This window comes from Eptesicus fuscus, chromosome 16 (genome assembly GCF_027574615.1).
Source record: "Eptesicus fuscus isolate TK198812 chromosome 16, DD_ASM_mEF_20220401, whole genome shotgun sequence".
NCBI lineage: Eukaryota > Metazoa > Chordata > Mammalia > Chiroptera > Vespertilionidae > Eptesicus > Eptesicus fuscus.
In genome coordinates, this window is record NC_072488.1 from 37,845,657 (window position 1) to 37,869,193 (window position 23,537).

A 23,537-nucleotide genomic window follows, 5' to 3' on the forward strand; every position below is an offset into this window, starting at 1 on the left:
TCATAAAAAGCTACAAATATAAAAAGAGTCCGACAGTTGTGACACAGTGGTTGAGCATCAACCTAGGAACCAGGAGGTCATGGTTTGGTGCACATGCCCAGGTTGTGGGCTCAATCTCCAGTAGGGAGCATGCAGGAAGCAGCCAATCAATGATTCTCTCTCATCATTGATGTTTCTGTCTCTCTCTTCCTCTCCCTTCCTCTCTGAAATCAACAAAATATATATATATACACATACACATACATATATACAAATACACACACCCATATATATTCATACACACACACACACACACACACACACACACACACGCACACACACACACACACATAAAAAGACTGTTATTGAAATTCAGCTCTGGTCTTCACCACCAAACTGAAATGAAGGACACTTTGGGATAAACATGGTAACTAGAGGGAGGACCCTCAAAGCCTCTTCAGCAAAGTCACACATGCTCCATTTGTAATATTTTGCCTCTGTCTTTGGCCTGAAATACAACCACTGAGACACATTATAGTAGAAGTTGCCATGTTTCTACCATGACTTAAGTCAAAAGGGTATTTATTTTTTAAAGCTAATCCAAAATCATTCCATCAAGTTCTTAAGCCCTGGTGAATGGAATGAGGGCAAGATCACCTGATTATAACCAAGTATATGCTGAGTATGATTAAAGGACTTAAACACAGAAATTGAGAATGAAGAATGAATGGCTGAGAGCAAAACCTGGAGCTGACAGAGGTGAGAACGATCCAAGCCAAGAAATAGGAAAACTGAATGCAGCTTTTAAGTTTAAGAGAAACTTGTTTTAAGAACACAAATATAGCTCTTCCTATATCTGCTTGACTGGAGGCTAGTTTGCCCTTAAAATTTATAATCCAACTGCCTTTGTGTATACCTGAATATTTCATGCAGAACATTGCAGAAACCGACCCATTTACACATGTAGTTTGCTCAGCTTTGGAAGTAACTACCGAGAGAGACAAATTTGCAAGGTGCAAGGTAGGTCTATAAAGGCATTCCGTGAATGGTTTATTTTATTTTTTCTGGCAAAGTGATCTCTTTTATATAATGGAACTTGTGATTATTCTGATCAATTCTGCATTCCCCATCAATTCGGCTTGACTTGGAGTCTGCCCAACTTATCAGGAGTTTCAGAAAGGCTCTCCAGGTTCGCAGCTCAATGGAAGGCCAGCAAACATGTGACTTGCTTGCCATCAGCTCTCTGAAAATATATGCCAAGAAGTTAAAGGTTATTCGCAGAGCTTTTGTAACATAAGTAATATGTGATTTTCTCAGTCCAAAACTTCTCAAGACAATGCCTAATGAGAAATCTGGTGCTAAAAATCACAATGTGATTTGCTTTTGATCTTTATACTTCAACTTCTCGGGGACAGGCAGCATTATTCTGAAAGGTTTGAAAGCGGCCACAGTTGTCATTTTTCAGACAAATGGGAGGTCATATAAAAAAGGGGTTCTTCATAAATGTTTCCAGAAGACTGAGACCAAATCTGGGCTGTCCAAGAATCTATCTGGGACATTCTTAGACTTTTACATGGCTGAACACAGCACTGGGTACATTTGACCCTGGAGTAAGTCTCCCCTACTAGATCCTAAACTCCTGCAGGGCTGGTTCCAGCACAGGGCTTTGCAAAGGGGAGATGCTCAGGAAAGTCTCCTGGGATGAGAACTGTAACCTCTGTGTAAGGAGGGGTCCTTTTAAAAGAAAGAGCACACTGGTCTGAGTCTGGGGAAATGGGACCTTGTCCCTGCACCAACTGGAGTTTCACTTTCCTTCTGAAGGGCTTTCCTCTATCTTTAAAAAATAAAAAACTGTATATGAAAACTGAATGGTCCTTAAGGTTCGCTGTGTGCTGCCATTTTGATTCTAAGTAAGAAATAACAAGGCTCCTATTTTTTATTGGTTTACTAATGTCAAAGTCAATCAAGAAGTTGCCCTTTGGTGATCTATACGTTCCCGCTGTGAGCAACATGACTGGTCACTAAGCTGGCTCTGCTGACTGTGGCTTTCTGTGCAGATGTGAAAGCGAGAGGCACAGAAGACCGTAACGCTGGATGTCCCTGGCCCAGTGAAGGGGGCAGCGGAGCAGAAGCCCAAAGACAAGGACTCCAGTCTCGGCCCTGCTCCTTACTAGCTGTGTGTCCTGCGTCATACACTCTCAGAATTCGGTTTTCCCATATATGAAGGGGAAGGGCAATACCACACATGGCGGCTGCAGCTGTGGGCGTTAAATAAAATAACGGTCCTGTGAAAGCTTACACCCTGCAAGGCACCAGCCATACAAACCCCGGAGGTATGGCTGTTTGCAACACAAAGCCAAAATGGTGTTGTTCAATAAACTCTGCAGAGTTCAAATAAAAAAGCCAATGCTTGAATGAAGGGTGAAAATGAAAATTCTACTTTGTTTTCCGTTCAAATGAGATCCACCACAGAACAGGCAGCGCCATAATTACTCAAGAGTTAAAATCTCAGCCCCGCGTGGCGTTTCCACGGCCCACCCCTGACTTCAGTTATCTAACATCTGTCCTCTACCCCCACTACTGCTGGTTTACAACTACGGACAGCCTCTTCCAGTGATGAGAAACTCCACTGCTGTTACATGACAAACTGGGACACATGTTGTTGTGGTTCTAACTTACAGCAGGGCTGGGCAGACCCCTGCGGCCATTCCTGTAAGACGTGGGTGTGGGCTTCCCCCAAGGGCAGTGCTGGGGAAGCCCCCCACTGGTGTGCACCCTGCATGGGCCACTCCCTCGCTGCAGAGGCGCTCGGCTCCCGCCCCAGACCTAGACTTTGAGACTTCGCTGCAGGGCAGAAGCAAGAGGCTGGGAGGGTAGCTGCTACTGGCTCCTCACTCTTTGTCACTCACAGAAAGCGAAGGACGGTGAGAAGGCCGTGACTCGTTTTCTTTGTTCAGGCAGATTTTATGTACTAATCTCTATGGTGATTTTTAAAAACCACAAGTATTGTCTTTTAAAGGCAAAAGCATTTTATACCAATTAAGGAAATAAAAATACAAAAGAAACAGCTCTTTTGGTTCATTTGAAGTTATGCAGTAGAACACGTTTCCTTCACCCCAAATGCACTTCTTTCCTTGGTTGTAATTTAGTCAACTACTGTATGATGCTCGCTTGCTGAAGTTGCTAATCTAGCTAACTTCTGATGCTCACAGCTTCACTTATTTTTGAATGCCCACCATATACCAAAGTGCAGTGTAAGAAAGCAGTTTATTATATGTGCCCTTTTTAATATTTAGGGTTTTAACGCATTTTCTGTCAAGGGTAAGCTAAAATCAACATTTATGTGAATTTCCTAAACATACACCTCACAATCAGGGGGGCTAGCTCAGGTGGGGCACTGAGCAGAAAGTTAAGGTGTGAGTAATTTACTGTGGGTAGTCCACACAACTCTAAATGCTTCCCACCTATTCTTAATGTCACACTGGAAAACCAGCTTGGAGTCACAAACAGAAAACCACATTACCTACAACCTGAAGTATTCCCAAACCATCTATGCAACTATAAGTCATGGAAAGTAATTGTTCCTTTCCATTTTTTATAACTGCCTGAAAATAAGCAAGAAGTAAGCAAGTGAGAAAGACAACTATTTTATATAACCAGTTATATTTTATCAAGTGGCTCAACTCTTCCCCAAGAAAATTCTGATTTCTAACTAACAGAACATCCTTTCTTTCATGTTGGTTTTGTCTCTTCCAGTTAACACAAAACAATTACGATCATTTGGCTTCTCAATTTTATGTAGCTTTCAGAGTTTGAATGAAGAACAGGATCATCATGTTAATAAATCCTTCCCATTGAGCTTGTGAGTATAGACTTATGCTAGATTTTTCAAAAGGCCCTCTCTGAGGCAAGGGAGTGGGTAACCTTGTCATCTAAGAGTTCCCAAATGCAAAAAGATTGTATCTGATTTTAATGCACAGATGTCTTGACTGAAAAAGAAAATCATAAATCATCATCCCACACATTTTAGGTGGGAGAGGAAGTAACAGAATTGAACAATTAACAATTACTGAAGAAATTATTTAATATAAGGAGAAGAGAAACAAAACAGTGTTTAGAAGGCCTGAATTTCAGTCATTTCTCCACTTGCTAACTTTTTAATTCTCTGGACTCATGTTAGCTCATTTCTTTGAGGAATAGCGACAGTTCTTCTGCTCATTACACATATTTCTTGCTGGGGATTATATGTGAAAAGTCAAGGAAAAGTACATTACAATTATTTTAAAAAAAAAAGGGGGGGGAGCTACCCCAGTATTCCTGACATGAACGGATTTCTCTGCATTGCATTTATTCAAGTGTGGCTGAAGATGATCAAAGCCAACAGCAGGCCTTCGGCCGTTCTGCAAGAATCTCTGAAGTGGGTCTGCTATCACTGCTGCATGGGGTGACGTCAGGCTGTTGTTTACAGAAGAAGAAAGGCTGCCAATTTCCACCGAGCAGGAGACCGCAGTGGCCAGCCTCCTCTGGCTGTGAGTGAGCAAGAATGGACTCTTTATGTGTGGCATGTGTGTACATGCAACGGTTCACGTGCAGGGGCACCAAAACCAGAAAACTGCTTTGTGTGCACGCACCAGCCCACACTCTGGGGCTTCCGTTTTCACTAAGAAGACTAATGAAAATTGATCAAAATGCAACTTTCACTTTGGTTACGCTGAAGGAAAAAGTAAAAAAAATGCCACTCAGAAACTTCATCCTCAGTTGGAGGTTTGAAAGCATTTTAAAAGCAGAACAGTCCATTCCTCTAGTTTTTACAGGCTCCTCCATGAGTTTTACAAACATTCACTAACAAAAAGAATTATGGAAGATGTGCTTCAAAGCACAAAACATATTCAGACTGCAGTAGCCAAGTTTTACAGGAACAACCTCATTTTCAGAGTGGTTGGAGTTGCTTCCTCCTATAAGTTCAGGAAGTACTCACTCAAGTTTTAACATACTCTAACTGAATCCACTTTGGGGAGTTATTTTGTTAAGTTTATGACTATAAAGGGAAAAAAAAAATCTGGCTTATTAACATATGCCCATTCATGAAATTTCCTGGCAGAAAGCAACCTTATATTAAATCAAATTTAGAAGGGCAAAAAGAAAATAGGGGCTGCATTCATTATACTCTTTCTTCAACTATCCATCACCTTCTGGGACAGCAGTCAAATCAGGAATAATATGGAAACAGATCATGTTTATAACTGGCACTGAAACTTTACTTCAGACAATAAATCTAGTGTAAATCATACCATTGGAACACTGAAGAAGAGACATGGGGAATATTTTTGGTACCTAAAAATGCATTTTCTTTAGTCCTGTTGTAAGTGTATCTGAAAAGGGAGAAACTGTGGCCCAGAAATAAGGTGAAGCCGAGAAGAACCCTCAGTTCTGTTTTGGCTCTGTGGCTGATTACAGTGTAATCCCAGGTCAAACATTTACCCAAGATATGCCTTATTCTTTCGTATCAGAGAAATGGGGGTGTCAATAGCAAATCTTATTTTTCAATTTTTAGGAGAACATGGGGAAAAAAGATAATAAGTGAAAAATCTTTAGGCAACATTACATTACATGTACATTACGGGAATTAGAAAATAATAGAAACATGGGCTGGGAATCCAGCCCAATATTGGCCAACTCCTTTGAGAGCTGGGGAGGAAAACGTGCTAAACAAGTGGGAAGTGTTATTAACACTTCCTTCATTTTATAGTGAGACACAACAGTAGCATGAAAAACATGGCACCAGTTCAACTTTTCCAGGGCCAGTTCCAGCTAGTAACATTGGCCACATCTTCTTAAACATATCAAGAAACCTTTTTAAAAAATATGTTTTTATTGATTTTTAGAAAGAGAGGAAGAGAGAGATAGAAACATTGATGAGAGAGAAACATCATCAATTGGCTGCTCTTACATGCCTCCTACCGGGGACCAAGCCCAAAACCTGGGCATGTGCCCTGACCTGGAATCGAACCAATGAATAAGCTCTTGGTTCATGAGTCGATGTTCAACAGCTGAGCCACACCAACTGGGCCTAAATTAACCCAAACAGAAAATGTTCCCATATTGCTCTTACAGTACTTAAGTACTGAAAAAAAACAAAAACAAAAATCCATCACCTTGCCCTAGCTGGTTTGGCTCAGTGGATAGAGCTTCAGCCTGCAGACTGAAGGGTCCCAGGTTCGATTCCAGTCAAGGGCACATGCCCAGGTTGCAGGCTCCATCCCCGGTAGGGCGTGTCTAGGAGGCAGCCAATCAGTGATTCTCTCATCATGGATGTTTCTTTCTCTCTCTCCCTCTCCCTTCCTCTCTGAAATCAATTAAATAAATAAATAAATAAATAAATAAATAAATAAATATAAAAACATCTTGAACAATCTTTTTTAAAAAAAAATCCTTCACCTCTGTCAACCTCGTGCACTTACCACTTAGTAGTCCCTGTGTTAGTGATAACGTGCGACATGAGTTACAATGGAACTCGACAACAGTGCTGAGAACACAGGAGTGTCCCCGTACCGCAGGGTTGTATGGCTAAGTTAGGAAGAAATGAACTGCATCACTGTCAAGAGTCCATGACTTGGTCCCCAATCAAACTAAATTTATGGCTAATTACGGACAAATTTTCTGACAATCAAAATTTTCTACCATAATGCAATTCTAATAATACCCTCAAACTTCCCTTTGTTTTTGCCCAACTGTAATTTTTTAAAATTATTTCTCAAAACTCAGGTTGACCAGTAAGTATCCCCAAATGCTTCAACTCAGTCACATAGCATAGTTAAAGATGCACACATTGAGTGGCACAATGCTTACTACGGCAAAATGGGACTCGGGGCCCTAAAACTTCCCCATATTTCGGTCTTTCAGAAAATCATTCTCGGAGTATAATCGCTTTTCCAAATAATTTTTTAAAAGCTACTGTAAACATATTATTGTTTGTTGGTTGTGCTGCAATTTTCAGTCAAAATAAGAACTCCTTATGGAAAATGAAAACAACAAAATACCTGGGACAAAAACAGTTTGCCCTTAGGATCCATTCCACACAAGTTTAGATCCCGCCCGTAAGAAGCTCCAAGACAGAACACAGGAGCGATAAAATCGAGGAAGAAGACAAAGCTCGGGCAATTACTCTATCATTACAGTATTAAGTCCTGGGTAATGAGAGGCAGATAATGTACTGCTCTTCAGCCTACTCACTTGGACTTTTGTTCCATTCTCTCAAAGAGACTAAAAATTAAGGATACTACTGTAACATTTCTCAGTAGAAAGGTAAAAAAGAATCTGAGTCAGTCTGGACTGCTTAGCCTTGATGGTTTTTTCACCTAACTGATTGAGTGTCTGAGGACAGAAATACATTTCCGATTCAACTGCTAATCCCAGCAATCAGTTTGACCAACTGTATAGCCATGAACAAATATTTCCGATGCATGACTGTTCACATCATGGCAAAGCCAGCCTTATTCTAGTTAGGAAATTAAATTTTAGTTGGAGCTTTTGAATCTTGATCTTTGTTTTCTTTTCATTTCTTTTTTTAACATTGGGTAGTGGAAATAAAAATAAAATCTGGTAGTAGATGGGAAACAACAGCCATTTCACTTTTCATTGCAGCCTCTGAGCCATTAGTAGCAAACCTTAGCTAAACAGTAAAAGCATTTGTTACAGAGCAAAGGGAAGCTTGTCCACAAAACTTTTCTGCGAGATTCTAAAATTAAAAATTTGCTCAGATCATCTGTCACCATTTTAAAGGTGACCAATAGCACTTCAAGGAAACACAACGCAAATTTCAAACTTCCCCCCCCAAAAAAAAAAAAAAAATAGCATTTTTAACTATAGCCATGGTGTGCCTCCTCTGGCTTCTTTAATAAAATTACTATTTACTTTAGAGTTCTGCCTTCATTGTGCTGCTTTATAATTTAACATTTACAGAACCTTCATTTGAGATGTACAAGACACATCAACACACACTTAAATAGTTCCTTTAAAAAGCCTCCCTCTGACTGAATGACTCGTGCCAGCAGAAGCATGAAGTATGGATGGAACCATTGAAAATCTACGTATTTTCAGTATTCACGGAGCTTAATAGATCAATAGATGCCTGTCAATACTAAATACAAAAATTTAATGACAAAGTAAAAAAACTGTAACTGAAAAGGGACAAGCCAAGGTTCAGTATCTTCCAAGTCAACAGAGACTCCAGACTTTTCAGCCTTCTGTTCTTTTGCAGGAGGTTGGAAGGAATAAAATATTCTACTTAAGGGGTCAGGGAGGCTCGATTGCTCTCCTACAAGAGTGATCCTGTTGTTCAGGTGGAGTTTTTGTTGTTGTTGTTGTTGTTAATGTGAAGATCTTCCCATGTGATAGTGACAATTTTGCAGGTGTTTCAGGAGCGCTTTAGAAATCCCACAGGGAAGAAAAAAAGACAATCCTTCTCTACATATTTTGACAAGGGCACGCCTGAACAAAGACCCTAGAGTGTTCACACATCCTGGAAAACACGTCTTTGGTAGATGACTTTCTCATGGTACGTGAGAGAGGGTTCAAGACCAAACAATAAAAACAAACAAACAAAAAAAAACTACTTGCTGGTAAAATACACACAATTCTTTTTAGAAAGCCAGTTCTGGAGAAACCAGGGCAGCTGAACTACCATATAAGCTCAGATTTCCCCAAAGTATCAAAAGACTGGTGCATCCTGGACAGCTAAGATACTACACTTCAAATAGAGCATTTTATTCTGCTACTTTTCCACAGGGCACGGTGCAATTTTCTTTTAATAAAAGGAGAACAATCTATTTTGACTCTTGTTTTTACGGAGAGTTAAAGAGATTTTTGTTCACATGTGATCTGGAGTGTGATAAATATGTATACACTGTTGACAGTTTTCCTTCGGTGGCTTTGGAATAATATCAAGTGAAGTTGAAATACATAAGAAATAATAAGATGGGCCAAGATACGTTAATGGACAGTATATGACCAGTTGCAAAGTATACATAAAACGCTATACCCTAGATCAGTGATGGGCAACCTTTTGAGCTTGGTGTGTCAAACTTCGCCAAAAAACTGAGCAAAACTCGGGTAGTGTGTCACTTTGAGGAAAAAACATTATTTCGCAAATGTTTCATCCTCAGGAGCAGCAAATGTTTCATCCTCGGCATGCGGCCGCCTCAGCGGCCACGTGTCATCAGAAATGGCTACGCGTGTCAGTGCTGACACGCGTGTCATAGGTTCGCCATCACTGCCCTAGATACTGAGGTGAGAGGACAGGTAGAAGACCAGTTAAGGAAAAGTCACTTACATATATGCTTACTAGTAGGGAGTGTGGCAGTGTCAAAGGAGGACAAAATTTTCTATAAGATGGAAGGAGAAAAGAAAAAAACAGAAATTAGCATTTATTAAATTATCAGCTGTGTGTTTGTCGCTTTACCTGTTGTACATCAGTTCATAATCACAGAGGTAGATAGCACTGTTCCCATTTTACAGCAAAGAAAACGGGGCTTAGAGAGGAATAATGAACAGTTAGTGGTAATGTCCATTCCTACCTTCCTCTCCCTACGTTAACCTCATTCCCAGGTTACAGGTCCAGAGAGGGGCAGAGCTGTCAGGTCAGACAGAAAGACTGAGAGCCCACCCTGTGGGGAGATTTCCAACTTCCCCTGAATACCACATTATATGCATGTGAAGCAGCTTGAGGAAGGAGCCAGAACAGAAGGTGGAAGCCACCAAGGAGTTGGGCACAGCAGAAAGATTCTAAGAACCTGAGCCACAGGTGTGACCAACCCTGAACCCTGCCCTACCTCTGCACTTGTGAAATGATAAATTTCCTGATGATTCCAGCAAGCTTGAGGGTGGTTTCTGAAAATACTCTTAACTGATAAAGGAATGTAACTTCTCCAAGGTCACCCACAGTAAGTGGCAGAGCAAGTATATAAACCAACAACATTTTGCTCGAAACTGAGCTTTTTCCAGTAAACCACGCTGTGGCATGAACTTTGATGAATGTTTTTCTCATACCATCATGCAATGTTAGCTCTAGAAAGGATCTTACCTCATCATAATAACAAAACGCATTTATACCTCATAAAAATGAGGTAGTGGCCTTTGCAAACAGAAGAAACACACCTTTAGCAAAAACGCCCAGAATTTTATATTCTGCAGAACTTCTCACTTCATATGCATTTGATTTTTAGCAGAATATGAATTCACATCCTTTAAAATGGAACTGAGCTCTTGAAAAGCATTCCAAGTTATTATTAATTGTCTCCGGTGGGATAATGGTATTGTGGTTACATAGGAGAATGTCCTTATTCTCAGGAGATGCAGAGTGAAGTATTTAATGGTAAGACTTATGATATATGAAACTTATTTTCACAGGTACAAAAAGTAAGTATGAGAGAAAGAAAGGGAGAGAGCCATAAAGCAAATACAGCAAAAAGTTAGCAATCACTAAATCTAAGTGTAGGGAATATGGGTGTTTGTTGAATTATTCTTTCAAGTTTCCTAAGTGTTCAAAAAGTTTTATAATAGGAAGTTTGGGAATGACGGAATATGGTGTGGGACACAGCACTACCGAGTATAAGGTGGCTATCCATTAGAATAACCTGGGCATTTTGAAAAATATTGAAGCCAGGGTCTCGCCCCAAGTTTTGGCCTGGGCACAGGTAATTCTAATGTATTGATCACACTGGTATGGTAGAACTTGAATTTTAAAGTCACAACTCATTAATACTCTGATAGTCCATCCCAACTCCATAAAGACAAACCTGAAAATTTCTGTAGACTATATTTTATTCGTGAAAAATTGCCAGTGTTTTAAACTTAACATAAGAATTAATTCCAACAATAAAGAAACTTCCCTGAAACATACATTGGGTGACATAGGAAATATTCAATTAATATTAACCATCACTTTAACAAACCTATTTAAGTTTCCTGGTGCTATGCTTAAGACCATGAGGGCAGACTTAATTTTTCCCTAAACAAATCTATTCATAGAGTCTATGTTCCAACATGCCAAAATTTAAATTATAGAAATGCAAAAAAAGGAACAATATTTAAGGAAAAGCATTAAGCCACTTAAGCTCTCTTTTAAAAACAAAAGTCTTCCTAAACCATGCTCTTTATCCCATGCCAAAGATGAGTCATAATCTGTTAAACTATAAGGAAAGGAGGATTTCTTGAAAAACATACAACTCTAATTCTCCAAATTCAAATTTGTGCAAATTACTTAAAGATACTCTAGTGAGCCGTACATACAGAAAAAAGCTCTCTAAGGCCCTATATCTAAATTTCAGCTCACGCACAGGCCTCCTCAGTTCTATTTGTTTTTCTTAAAATATGTGTGTCTGGGGTATGGGGTAGAGGTGAATAAAGAGTAGATGAAATAGAGAAATAAAAATAAATGACAAACTTTAAAAATATAATTCTTGTAACAGAGATTTCATCTTGGAAATATATTTTACACCCATGTGGCTTAAAAAAAGTTTTATTGATATACAATAAATGCATATATTTAAAATGTATAATTTGCTAAGTTTTGTCATACATATGTATACACCTTTGAAACCATCACAGCAATCAAGATAATGAATATAACTATCCTAGGTGGCCTTCTTTTTTCTTAAATCCTCTCCTGAGGATATGTCTATTGATTTTAGAGAGAGAGGAAGGGAGAGAGAAATATCAGTATCAATTGGTTGCCTCCTGTAAGCGCCCCAACCAGGGATCAAGCCTGAAACTTTTTAGTGTGTGAAACAACGCTCCAACCAACTGAGCCACCCAGCCAGGGTTCCTAGATGGCCTTTTGAATCAAACAGCTGTGTCATACCATAGCTACAGTTTCCAGGGGGGAAAATTCTTGATAGACATTGTTACATTAAAAAAAAAAAAAAAAAAAAAACAGCAAAAAAGTCTCCACAGAAGTGTCCTAATACTTTTATCAACCGTTAAAATAAACATTGAAGCTTTGGATTTTTTTCCCCCTTAACTGAAATTTAAGAGACAAGCATATGTTGTGTTATTTTATCTTAGATTTGGGTCCAAATAAACAAAGGCACTCTAAAAACAAAGGCAATCTTAATATTTTCAAACATCCAGGAAAATAAAAATAGGAGCCCCAGTCACACTGCATTATGTTTGAGAACTTTTAAACACACACATTAGGGATTTGGCTATTCCAAAGCAAAATAATTGAGAAAGATTATACCTACATATTATGGCAATATATAGACTTCCTAAATTTGTAATATTGAGCCTGTAGCACTCCCATTTCACAGGCAAGTAGGGCTACTCCAGGCAAAACTGAAGAGAAAAAAAAAAAAAAGAGTGTGTCTTCGTAATTGTCCAAGGCTCCATCTCCACTTCTTTCCTCCCCTTTCAGTGTTTCCTCCATTTAGGGCCCTCACCGATGTACCAGGCTTCCCAAAGTTATGAAGTGGCTCGTGTCCTCAGAACCTCACCCATGACAAAGGTATGTCTGTATACTGTGTTCTCAGGTGCCGCGTTTCTGCTTAGGGATAGCTGGGGACTGTAACAAATGGCTAGGACGTGTGCTCCATTCCCTTCCCCTCCCCTTCCTTGCTGAGCAGCTTTAGTGGCTAAAAGAGGGACTGTCCTACCCTGAGGTGCCTCAGGTACAGGAATACCCGCTCAGCATCTTTGCCCTAACTGAAAAGGAAGGATGGATTTACAGGAAGGCCACCCAGGATCCCCAGAGGGCAAGTCCAAGACCAAGTTTACTATAGTGGCCTACACCAGACTTCCCATCACACTAAATCCCATCTTGTTCAATACAGAGATTTCTTTTTCACATGGAGATCTCTTGTCTCCCCAAATGGAATGTGAACACCACGTCTTACTAGTCTGTGATAGCCCCAAGGACTTGGGACGTGTATTAAATATTTATTAATAAAAATAAAATAATTAATGAAAATCATTTTATTGTATCATTTCATATTAATGCTATTTTACTATAAAATACTTTGATTTATCTACTTTAATATATGAGGTAGAAATGTATACTATGAGTTTTATTTGTCTGTTTAGAAAATTACATAGCGTTACAATCATAGAAACAAAAGATTAGTTCTTTCTGTACACTGGACAAAAACAAAGTTAAGATGTTCTTGTTAATTGTGCAATATAGCCGAGATGACTACATTTCCATTGTGCAATTTTCAGTGTTACACTTTTTTCCCCAGACTCTGTTATAGAGAAAACAAAGCAAAGGGAGAAAACAACTTGAAAGTATAAAGAAAACCTAGTAAATAGTTCAGATCATGTCCACTGTCAGGTTTCCCAGGGTTCACCAATGAGGACGATTTCAGATTTCTGCTGGAAACATCCAGTTACATTATCAGTTTTTAACATTTCAACTCAAACTCAAATGAAAATTGTCCATTCAAATGGAGTTTTGTTTCAAGATTTAGGATTCCTTTATACCATGTCAAAGGGCATAAATTCCATATAAAGAAAACTTACTTTTTTCCAGATCATTATTATACAATGTTTAGTTCTGACTAATCCAAATAGAAGATAATAAGTTCTATACACACCAAGTTGTTTGAATGTAATTTCTACTAGGAAAGGAGTATTTGTCTCTTTTCTCCACTGCTGTATGTAAGTGCCTAATAATAGTAGCTGGCACATAAGTGCTCAATACATTTCTGTTGTAAGGAAGGAAAGAAGGGAGGGAGGGAGAGAGGGAAGGAGGGAGGTAGGGAAGGAGGAAAAGAATGGGACAGAGGTGTGCAAAAAAAGACCACGCTTCTTCCATGAGGCACAGATTTTATAAAGTACAATTTCTGGAAAATCTCTTATTTAATCAACTCCAAAACGCAGTTTATCTAATGTTATATTTGAATTGTTTAAATAAAAAGTAACCGTGGACTGTTCTCTAAATCAAAAGGAGGATTCATTTTGTTTACTCAAATTGCAAGTTTTTCTACTACTGAAGTCTGAATAATATCAGGTATTTTGAGAAACTATACAACATTCTCTCCAAATCAACGAATTTTGGTCCTTAGGAAAACATTTTACTCAAAAGATTTTTTATGTAAACTTTTTTTTTTGTTTAATAATACATATGCATTTACATACCCTTTGGTTTCCTGGATGAAAAGACCCCTTAAAAATCAAAACAAAAGTGAACTCAAAGGGATACATTTCATTTGAGCTGAAGCCATGGGCAGACAATAAAGCTGATGGCTGCTTCACCAGGAACCATTAATCACTGAACAATGGTGAACCCTGGAGAACCTCACAGTGGACTTGGTCTGATGTTCAGTCTGGTTTCAAGGAGTTCAAAACACAACAAAGGAGCTGCTCCCTCTGCCTAATGCGTGTTCTCAGGCCAGCCGCCCCCCCGCCCCACGTGGTCAGGTGGCGATGGTCATTGCTGAAACAGCCTGCAGGGCTCACCAGGGCACTGGGCGTGCAGCAAAACACAAAGGGAGGATGTTTGAGATGTTTCAAAGTCACATGGACAGAAAAAATTCTGCGGGTATCCCCCCATAACATAAACATGTCACAGTTTCCTCTTTTCCCACCTCACTTAAGCTAAAACTTGGTTTTAGATTTACAAAAATGGCCCCTGACGTTCTGTGTAGATGAGATGGTCGGGGAACTCATATTTTGAGATGAGCTAAAGCAAATTTTCCACATAGAAGGACTCTGCCTCAGCCTCATAAAAGCAGCCTGAAATAAATGAAAACTACTAACTTCATAGCTTATACAGAGGCAGAGGCAAAAGACAGCTAAAGGAAAAAAACCTACTGTGATCAAGGAAAAAGAATACCAATGTGAAGAGAAGACAGAGCAAAGTAAGAAAGATGCTGCATGAAAACTAAAAACAAACGCACGTGGAAATATTAAGAAAACTGAAAAACAGTGGTAGAACAAAGGAAAGAGGGTTGTGAAAAACAGAAAAAAAAATTACATTAAAAGTGAGCTGTTTGGGTCATTTTATTTACTCTGGTAAAAGTAAACATTCAATATACTAAAGAGTCATACATACCACCACACCAAACATTAGAAACATCAATGTGGACTTTAAATTCAAAAGAGGAGAAGAAATCTATCATTCTAAGTTTCTGTTAGTTGAATGTTGAACAATGAGGGGAAAAGGACACTATATTTTTAAAGTTGCTTTTTGCTAAGCAACTTCGTATTAGAGGATAATTGCTCACTATACTCAATATTAGTTGAAACAAATATTTCTTTGTATGTCCACTTGTTTTGATAGGTCTTATTCTGAGTACACTAGAATTCAGTTCCATTTTAAAAAGTGAGTAACATCATGAGGCCGTGACAACTCTTCTGCTAATAACCAGAAAGAGATAAAGCTGAATTAAAAGAAATGTACATAATGTGCTAACTGTGGGCTTTTGACTTATAAAGTCTGCTAACTCACTTTTAAGGACAAGAGAAGACTAATTTCTTAATACACAGCCTTTCCAGACATATCTTCACTCAACTTTTCAAATAAATTAAATGAAATCCTACAACCCGCTATATTCTGATGTGTGCACATTTCACTGCATTCCAGGCTCAAAATAAATTAGTATAGCTAAAGAATCATTTGGAAATTCAGAAGTAAATAAAAATTAATTTTTCTTTGAATATACTCCTAACTAAGTCTAATATGTCTGAACATGTTTTCCTGCAATGTGCAAGCAAGTTTTACAAGCTTTAACTTAATAAAATATATTATCTCTTATACATAAAGTTTCTTACATCAACCCCTGCTATAACCCAGGATGTACCAAAACTCAGCATTATCGTTTTTTTAAAAAAAAAATAATTTTTTTTAATTGATTTCAGAGTAGAAGGGAGAGAGAGAGAGAGAGAAGCATCAATGATGAGCCCTAGTCCTTTGGCTCAGTGTATAGAACATCAGCTCGTGAACTGTAGGTAGGGTCCCAGGTTCGATTTCGGTCAAGGAAAGAAGAAAGAAACATCAATGATGAGAGAGAATCATTGATAGCTGCCTCCCGTATGCCCTTTACTGGGGATTGAGCCCACAACCCGGGCAGGTGCCCTGACAGGGAATTGAACCGTGTCTTCCTGGTCTATAAGTGGATGCTCAACCACTGAGCCATGCTAGCCGGGCGCAGTGTTATCATTTTAAATCCCATTCAATTAAACCAAACTTCCTTGCCTCTTTAAAAGGTACCTTACACATTCTTGTGAACACATCAATTAAAAATCTCTCCAAATATAAAGTTAAAAGAAAAAATGCCCTTCAGACAAAAGATCTAAAAGGCCACAATTTTTAAATGACGATAAATATCCATTTCTAAATGCTAATGTTTACTTTATATTTGCTTGCATTTTTGTCCTCCAATGCTTTCAAAAAGTACTTACAACGTACCCCTACAACATCCTCTAATGAGGGTAGGGTAACTAACGCCTTCCCTCTTCCCACTGAAAGATGGATAAGAACTCCAAGAGCCATGGAGGTTTAAGTGTAAAGCTCAAGGTCACCTGCCAATAAGTAGCACTGCTCAGTCTAGATCCATGGACCTTAACTTTTTTATGTCAATAGAGAATATATATATTATTTTCCTCTATTTTTGATCACTGACAGATACAGCAGGTCCTCGAACAATGTAGTTTCATTCATCATCGTTTCATCTTATGGTAGGAAATTAACTCTTATTTTATATCAATTAGCCTATGGTAAATTTTACATTGATTTCATTTTATGTTGTCTTGCGTAAAGTCACAGAACCTACTGATGACGTTAAGTCTTAGTATACAGTTATTCATTTTCCTAATGTTAGAAGACAGCACAGAAATCACAAGCCTTAAAGTTTTTATCTACCTCATTCTTCTCTTCTTTCCAAACAATTTTTCATCAGAAACGTTGCTTTTTTATTTTTTTAATATATTTTATTGCTTTTTTTACAGAGAGTAAGGGAGAGGGATAGAGTTAGAAACATCGATGAGCTGCCTCCTGCACACCCCCTACTGGGGGGATGTGCCCCCAACCAAGGTACATGCCCTTGACCGGAATCGAACCCATGACCCTTCAGTCCACAGGCCGACGCTCTATCCACTGAGCCAAACTGGTTAGGGCAGAAACGATGCTTTTTTTTAAAAAGTTGGATACATTATATAGGACTATAAAATACTAATACTCACATGTCTTCACAAAAATGTTAAATGAAAGGAAGAGATAAGAAAGAGATGTGAGCTACAGAAACAGTCATGCTAAAATGTACCAAGTGAAAAATAAATGACCTTCCATCTTGCAGACCAGACACTTGTGTAGTTTCTAAGTGCCTATAAATTAATTTTTTTAAGTTTCATTTTTAGACTGGCTGCTTTAAAAGTATATGAACAAAGGGCAAGTTTTCTAAATAAATTGTTTTAGCCAATAAAAATGCAATATATTCAGCTAAAATCGGTAATTGGTGATTAGGTAAAACAAAGGATTATATATACAAGATTATCCACATTGCAGTATATAGTATACATATTTGAAAAGTTTCAACCATGTTAGGGAACACTAACACTTGTGAGTCAATCAGTATCCAGATTTCGTTACTGAGGATATCTCTTTTATACAAGATATTTTTGCATTTTATAATTTCGGGGGCATAATAAATTAAACTGGATTTTATTGACAAATAAAACAGTGATTCTATAAATGAAGCGGGTGTTAGGCCTCATCAATTTTGTTTATTTAAAGTATATATATATATTCCCTAATTGTGTAATGCCTATTAAGTATGTGAAGTTTAAAGTGCTTTATTTACTAATTACATATACCTCCTTTATGAGTCTTATTACACTATTTACTACAGCTATTTCTAAAGTTAATTATTAATTAAGATTATGCAAGAGAAAGAGTTTCATTCTTGAATGGGAAGAGAAACAAAGCTTTGGTCCTTAAGGAAATGATGCCATTTTATTTTCACAGTGTTAGCTTAATAAATCCTCTTTATTATTATTAATTCTGAAGCCGATAATAACATCACACCATCATTTGGGACATGCAAAAATCTAATTTGTATAATTCACATTTATAGTAACATCCATCTTAGTAACAGGAAATTTGGGAGTCAGAACATCTTACAATAATAAATGGACATGTCAGGTATCAAAGGAAGATATTTGATATGTACTTTTCTGACTATTTTAAGTTTAATCTTTAAAAGGAAAAATAGTTTCTTAATAAAGTATGTTATGCTGTAATTCCCCTCATTTGTTCTCTTTTAAAAAAATAATAATTGAGAGCATAAAAATTCAATTTAACAATCTGAATACTAGCTTTCTCCACAATATTACTTACATGTCATTCACCTAACAGTTAGGTGGTCGGCAAACTCATTAGTCAACAGAACCAAATATCAACAGTACAACGATTGAAATTTCTTTTGAGAGCCAAATATTTTAAACTTAAACTTCTTCTAATGCCACTTCTTCAAAATAGACTCGCGCAGGCCGTGGTATTTTGTGGAAGAGCCACACTCAAGGGGCAAAGAGCCGCATGTGGCTCGCGAGCCGCAGTTTGCCAACCACGGACCTAACTCCTAACTAACTTTGGAATAACATTGTTTAATTAATTCTACAGCATTCATTAAGCTTCTTTATGTACCAAGCACCCTGGTAGATACTGGAGATTAAGTTATGAATGAAACACTCATATATACACACACACACACACACACTAGAGGCCCGCTGAACGAAATTCATGCAAGGGGCTCAGCTCTCACAGCTTCGGCGGCTTGCCTTGGCCCTCACAGCCCCGGCTTCGTCCGGAAGGTCGTCCAGAAGGACGTCCAGAAGGTCATTTGGCTGTCCGGTCTAATTAACATATTATGCTTTTATTATTATAGATATACTAGAGGCCCTATGCACAAAATTTGTGCAAGAGGCTTGGCCCTCACAGCCTCAGTCGGCCCTCACAACCCTGGCTTCGTCTGGAAGGTCGTCTGGACGGTTGTTCTGCTGTTTGGTCTAAATTAGCATATTAGCACTTTATTATATAGGATTTTTTTAATTGATTTCAGAGAGGGAGAGATAAAAGTATCAATGATGAAAGAGGATCATTGATTGGTTGCCTTCTGCATGCTCCTTACTGGGGATTGAGCCCACAACCCAGGCATGTGCCCTGACCAGGAATCAAACAGTGACCTCCTGGTTCATAGGTCAAAGCTCAACCACTGAGCCATGCCGCCAGCTGGGCTGAAACACTTTTCTTACCCTCAAAGAGCTTTCTCTTTAGTAAAGGAGAAAATCATAGATAACAGCAAATGTGTGATAGGTATCATTATAATAGAAGTATATATATAGTAGAGACCCAGTGCATGATTGAATCATGCACGTGTAGGGTCCCCTACACGCTTTCGCTTTCGATCGCGGTGGAGCTGGGTGCCTGTCCGCTGGTGCACCAGGCCTTTCAGAAGCCTCCGGCTCGGTGGAGGCTTCTGAAAGGCCTGGTGCCGGAGCAGACAGACACCCAGCTCCCCCGCTTTTGATGGTCCGCGGGGGGACGTGAGCTCGCTGCCCCAGAGGCCCCTTCTGTTCCGTAGCACAGCCATGGCGCAGACGCTGAGCTCGCGCCGCCAGCGTCCTGCCAGCCCAATCAGCTACCCGACTACCCCAAGTCCCGCCCCCTGCGCCTCCCTCTGGCCCAATCGTGGGCGTAGCAGAGTGATGGTAATTTACATATTACCATTTTATTAGGTAGGATCCTCTTATGCAAGCTTAAATGAAAGTGATCAACTCAGCTCATCAAATAACTAAATTTCATAAAGATATATATAAATGCTAGTTTAAAGTATAAATCTCAAAGAATATCATACATATTGATAATAATTCTGCTTATTTTAAAGTATAAATCTCAAAGAATATCATACATATTGATAATAATTCTGCTTATTTTGACAGCAACAATTCTTTACAAAAAATTTACTCATGTTTCAAGACATACCAGGAGGATAACAGGGAATTAAACTTAAAAAGATGTTTCAAATGCTAGTCAAGATCTTTACAAAGATGTACTACTAGTAAATATTAGTTAAGATCTTTGCATGGCCCTGGCCAAGCAGCACAAATGGTTAGAACAGTGGTCGGCAAACTGTGGCTTGCGAGCCACATGCGGCTCTTTGGCCCCTTGAGCATGGCTCTTCCACAAAATACCACGTGCGGGCGCGCACGTACAGTGCTATTGAAACTTCGTGGCCCATGCGCAGAAGTCGGTTTTCGGCTCTCAAAAGAAATTTCAATCATTGTACTGTTGATATTTGGCTCTGTTGACTAATGAGTTTGCTGACCCCTGGGTTAGAGCGTTATCTGGATACACCAAAGTTGCTGGTTCAATCCGGAGTCAGAGCACATACAAGTGGAGGGGACCTAATTTATGGTGACAGTAGATGGTTTGACTTTGGGTGGTGAGCAGACAGTGCAATATACAGATCTTGTATCATAGAAATGTACACTTGAAACCTTATGATCCTATTAACCAATGTCACCCCAATAAATTTAATAAAAATTTTAAAAATGAATCAACCAATGAATGCATAAATTAGTGGAATAACAACGGGATGTTTCTCTCTCTCTCTCTCTCTCTCTCTCTCTCTCTGTTCTCTCTCTCTCTCTTTACTTTTCTCTCTCTCTAAAAAAAAAAAAAATCAATAAAAAATTTTTCTTTTAAATCTTTGCAGCCAGGCAGGCATGGCTCAGAGGTTAACCTATGAACCAGGAGGTCATGCTTTAATTCCTGGTCGTCGGGGCACATGCCCAGGTTGCGGGCTGGATCTCAAGTGGGGCATGCAGGCAGCAGCCGATCAATGATTCTCTCTCATCACTGATGTTTCTGTCTCTCTCTCTCTCCCATTTCCTTCCTCTCTGAAATCAATTTAAAAAAATATTTTTAAAAAATAAAAAATATTTGCATATATTAACTCATTCTGACCCCACAATAACCCTATGAAGTGTTTTCTATTATCCCCATTTTACAGATAGGGAATCTGAGGTTAACTTGACCATGGTCACATAGACAACAGGAGGAAATGCTGGGACTTGAACTTACAGAATCTAATTCTAGAGGCCCCACTCTTAACCACAATATTAGACCTCCTCTCTAAGGGGTGGTGATGACGGAACAGCTAACACCAAGTGCTCTGTGACATGCATTCTTAGTTATCCTTACAGCAGCCCTTTAAGGAAAAGACATCCTTCCCATTCACAGGAGAAAATCAGCAGAGGCCAGGTTTAAAAGTTGTCCAAGGTCAAACAGCTATCTAAGGATGGCAGCAAGATTCAAACTCAGGCAGCCTGGCTCCTGTGCTTGAGGCCTCTCAATGATTCAGTCCGACACTCAGGCAAAAGGCCACATGATAAATTTATTAAACAATTCAAAAAAGCTTTGTATAAGTCTTCCTGAAATACTTTGCAAGATTTGGGAGCTTATGACAAGCATTTCCTTACGATAGCATTTACATTGGAGTCAACTTGACTACTTTAGGCTGATCATAAACACATTTCTGCTCTTCAAAAATAAATCTTTCTATAGAAAATTGGCAGATTTTAGTACAGGTATAGTCTGTTCTTTAAACTTAAATTTAGTAACAACTTATTCTGATTAGTCTGAAAGAGAAGGAGAGAAATGAACTACTAAGAGGCCCTTCCTATACTTTAATATATCAAAACACGTTTGGTTTGGCCTAATTTGAATCTTGTGGACAACATAGACCAGAACTTGATACAAAAAGAGTAACAACATTTTAAATAGGCTGAATTCTCAGTAACCTCAGAAGCCGATTCAGAGTAACTACTCATAATTTTTACTTTTATCTCCAATTAAATACTAAAGATGCATAAGGCAAGATTCTCATAAGGCATATATGGGCAAGTATGTATATTTCTGAGCTACCAACAAGCAAGAAACCAAATTTTTACAAAACTCTGTAGCATGGCATTGTTTAAGAGCAATCAAAAATACAAAAGAGGGATAGCAAAAGAAAAAAAAACACACACACACTATTTTTATCCTTAACACACCCCACTGTGCCCAGTGCCTGAGAAATAAAAAAATGCGGTGTTGTAATTTCTTGCTAGAAAAGAGGTGGACTGAAGATGCAGTATGAAGCTGGATTTTCATCTTACCTTGCTTTCCTCCAACAGGTTCAAAGACTTCATAACCTTTACTCTAATAGTGAATTCATTTTTTTTTTTCCAAAAGGGAACCTATAAAACTATTTTAAAATAAAAACAGTAAGCCACACCAACTAGGCAACCTGCCTTCCCTTGCTCTGTGATCACACATTCAAATTAGAAACAACCTTTTTGTCTTGCCTTTACTAAATAAAAGTTGAACTTTGGTTTGGAGGAAAATGTACCCAATTAGCCATTGCACACTTTTTTTGCAGGTCACAGAGTCTCTTAGATCACACTGCTGACTATTGCAGTTCACGGAGCATCCTAAAGACAGAGAGCGTGCCATTACCGCTCGTTTCAGGAAGCGTTCTAATGCCCCGATGGGGGAAGTCTGGCAATACCTAGAAACACAGCGGGGCTGGTGAATAAGGAGGGGCGCGGGGAGCGAGAGCTGGGGAGGGAGGCAGCCTCCCCCTCAAATGCACGCCGGACCCGGAGCCTCCCTCCCCACAATGCGATCCCTGCCCTCCCCAGAGGGGACGGCTCCCACATTTCCCCCCCCCCCCCCCCCCCCCTAGCTCCCCGAGATCCCACACGGCACTCACCCTTCCGCGAAGAAGTCGCCGCCGGGTCCAGCTCCGAGACGGGTCGGGGTGGCAGCGAGGGAGGGGACGTCTGGGCTGTGGGCGGGGGGTGTCGGTGCGTCACTCGCGTGCAGGACGGGGAGTTGGAGCGGCGGGAGCCGAGAGGAGCGGGGAAATCGAGTCACGGCCGCAAAAAGGAGAAACGTGGCGGGGTGGGGGGGGGGGGGCGAGGTGGAGAGCCCCCTCCCTAAAATAAACTCTCGGTCCCCTGCGACCCTCCCGGCCCCAGAGAGGGAAAATAAAATCGGGGGGGAGCTAGACTGATAAATAAATCTCTACAACGACGAGGAGCGAGGCACAGACTTTAATTTAAAGGGGGGAACGGAGCGGGGGCTGGCGGGGAGACAGAAGTCGCTCTGGGTCTATCCCATGCCTTTGCAGTCCCCAAGCAGAGGAGGAGGCTGGCCGAGGGGAAGTTGCAGCGGCTCCTGAGGAGGAGGAGGAGGTGGTGGAGGAGGTGGAGGAGGAGGAGGAGGAGGTTACACCGTAACAAGTACAGACAGACAGCCATGGATCAGAGGGGCGCTGCGAGCAGGGGCGGCCGCGGCGGGGCGAGCGGCGGTGGCGGCAGCACCGCCTGCTCAGCTCGCTCAAGACATTTAATTGGATTGATGGGTTGTGCAGTGACTCACAGACTTTACAGAGTCGTACAGCAGGCCCCGCCCCGCTGGCCAGGGGGATGCGGCGGGGGGCGGCGGGGAAAGGGGGTCGCGGACGAGCCGGGGAAGGGAGGCGGCGACTGAGAGGGCGAGGCGTTGTGGGGGGGGCGGGGAG

At 39.9% G+C, this 23,537-nt stretch overlaps 1 long non-coding RNA gene across 1 annotated transcript; it reads right to left on the reverse strand.

Annotated features, from left to right (window-relative positions):
- Positions 1-1,026: 1,026 nt before the first annotated feature.
- Positions 1,027-23,501, reverse strand: LOC129151894 (uncharacterized). Its single transcript, XR_008558607.1, has 3 exons — positions 23,396-23,501; positions 22,725-22,799; positions 1,027-1,222 (listed from the first exon to the last, which is right to left on the reverse strand). It is a non-coding gene; the product is annotated as an uncharacterized LOC129151894 (long non-coding RNA).
- Positions 23,502-23,537: the final 36 nt, after the last annotated feature.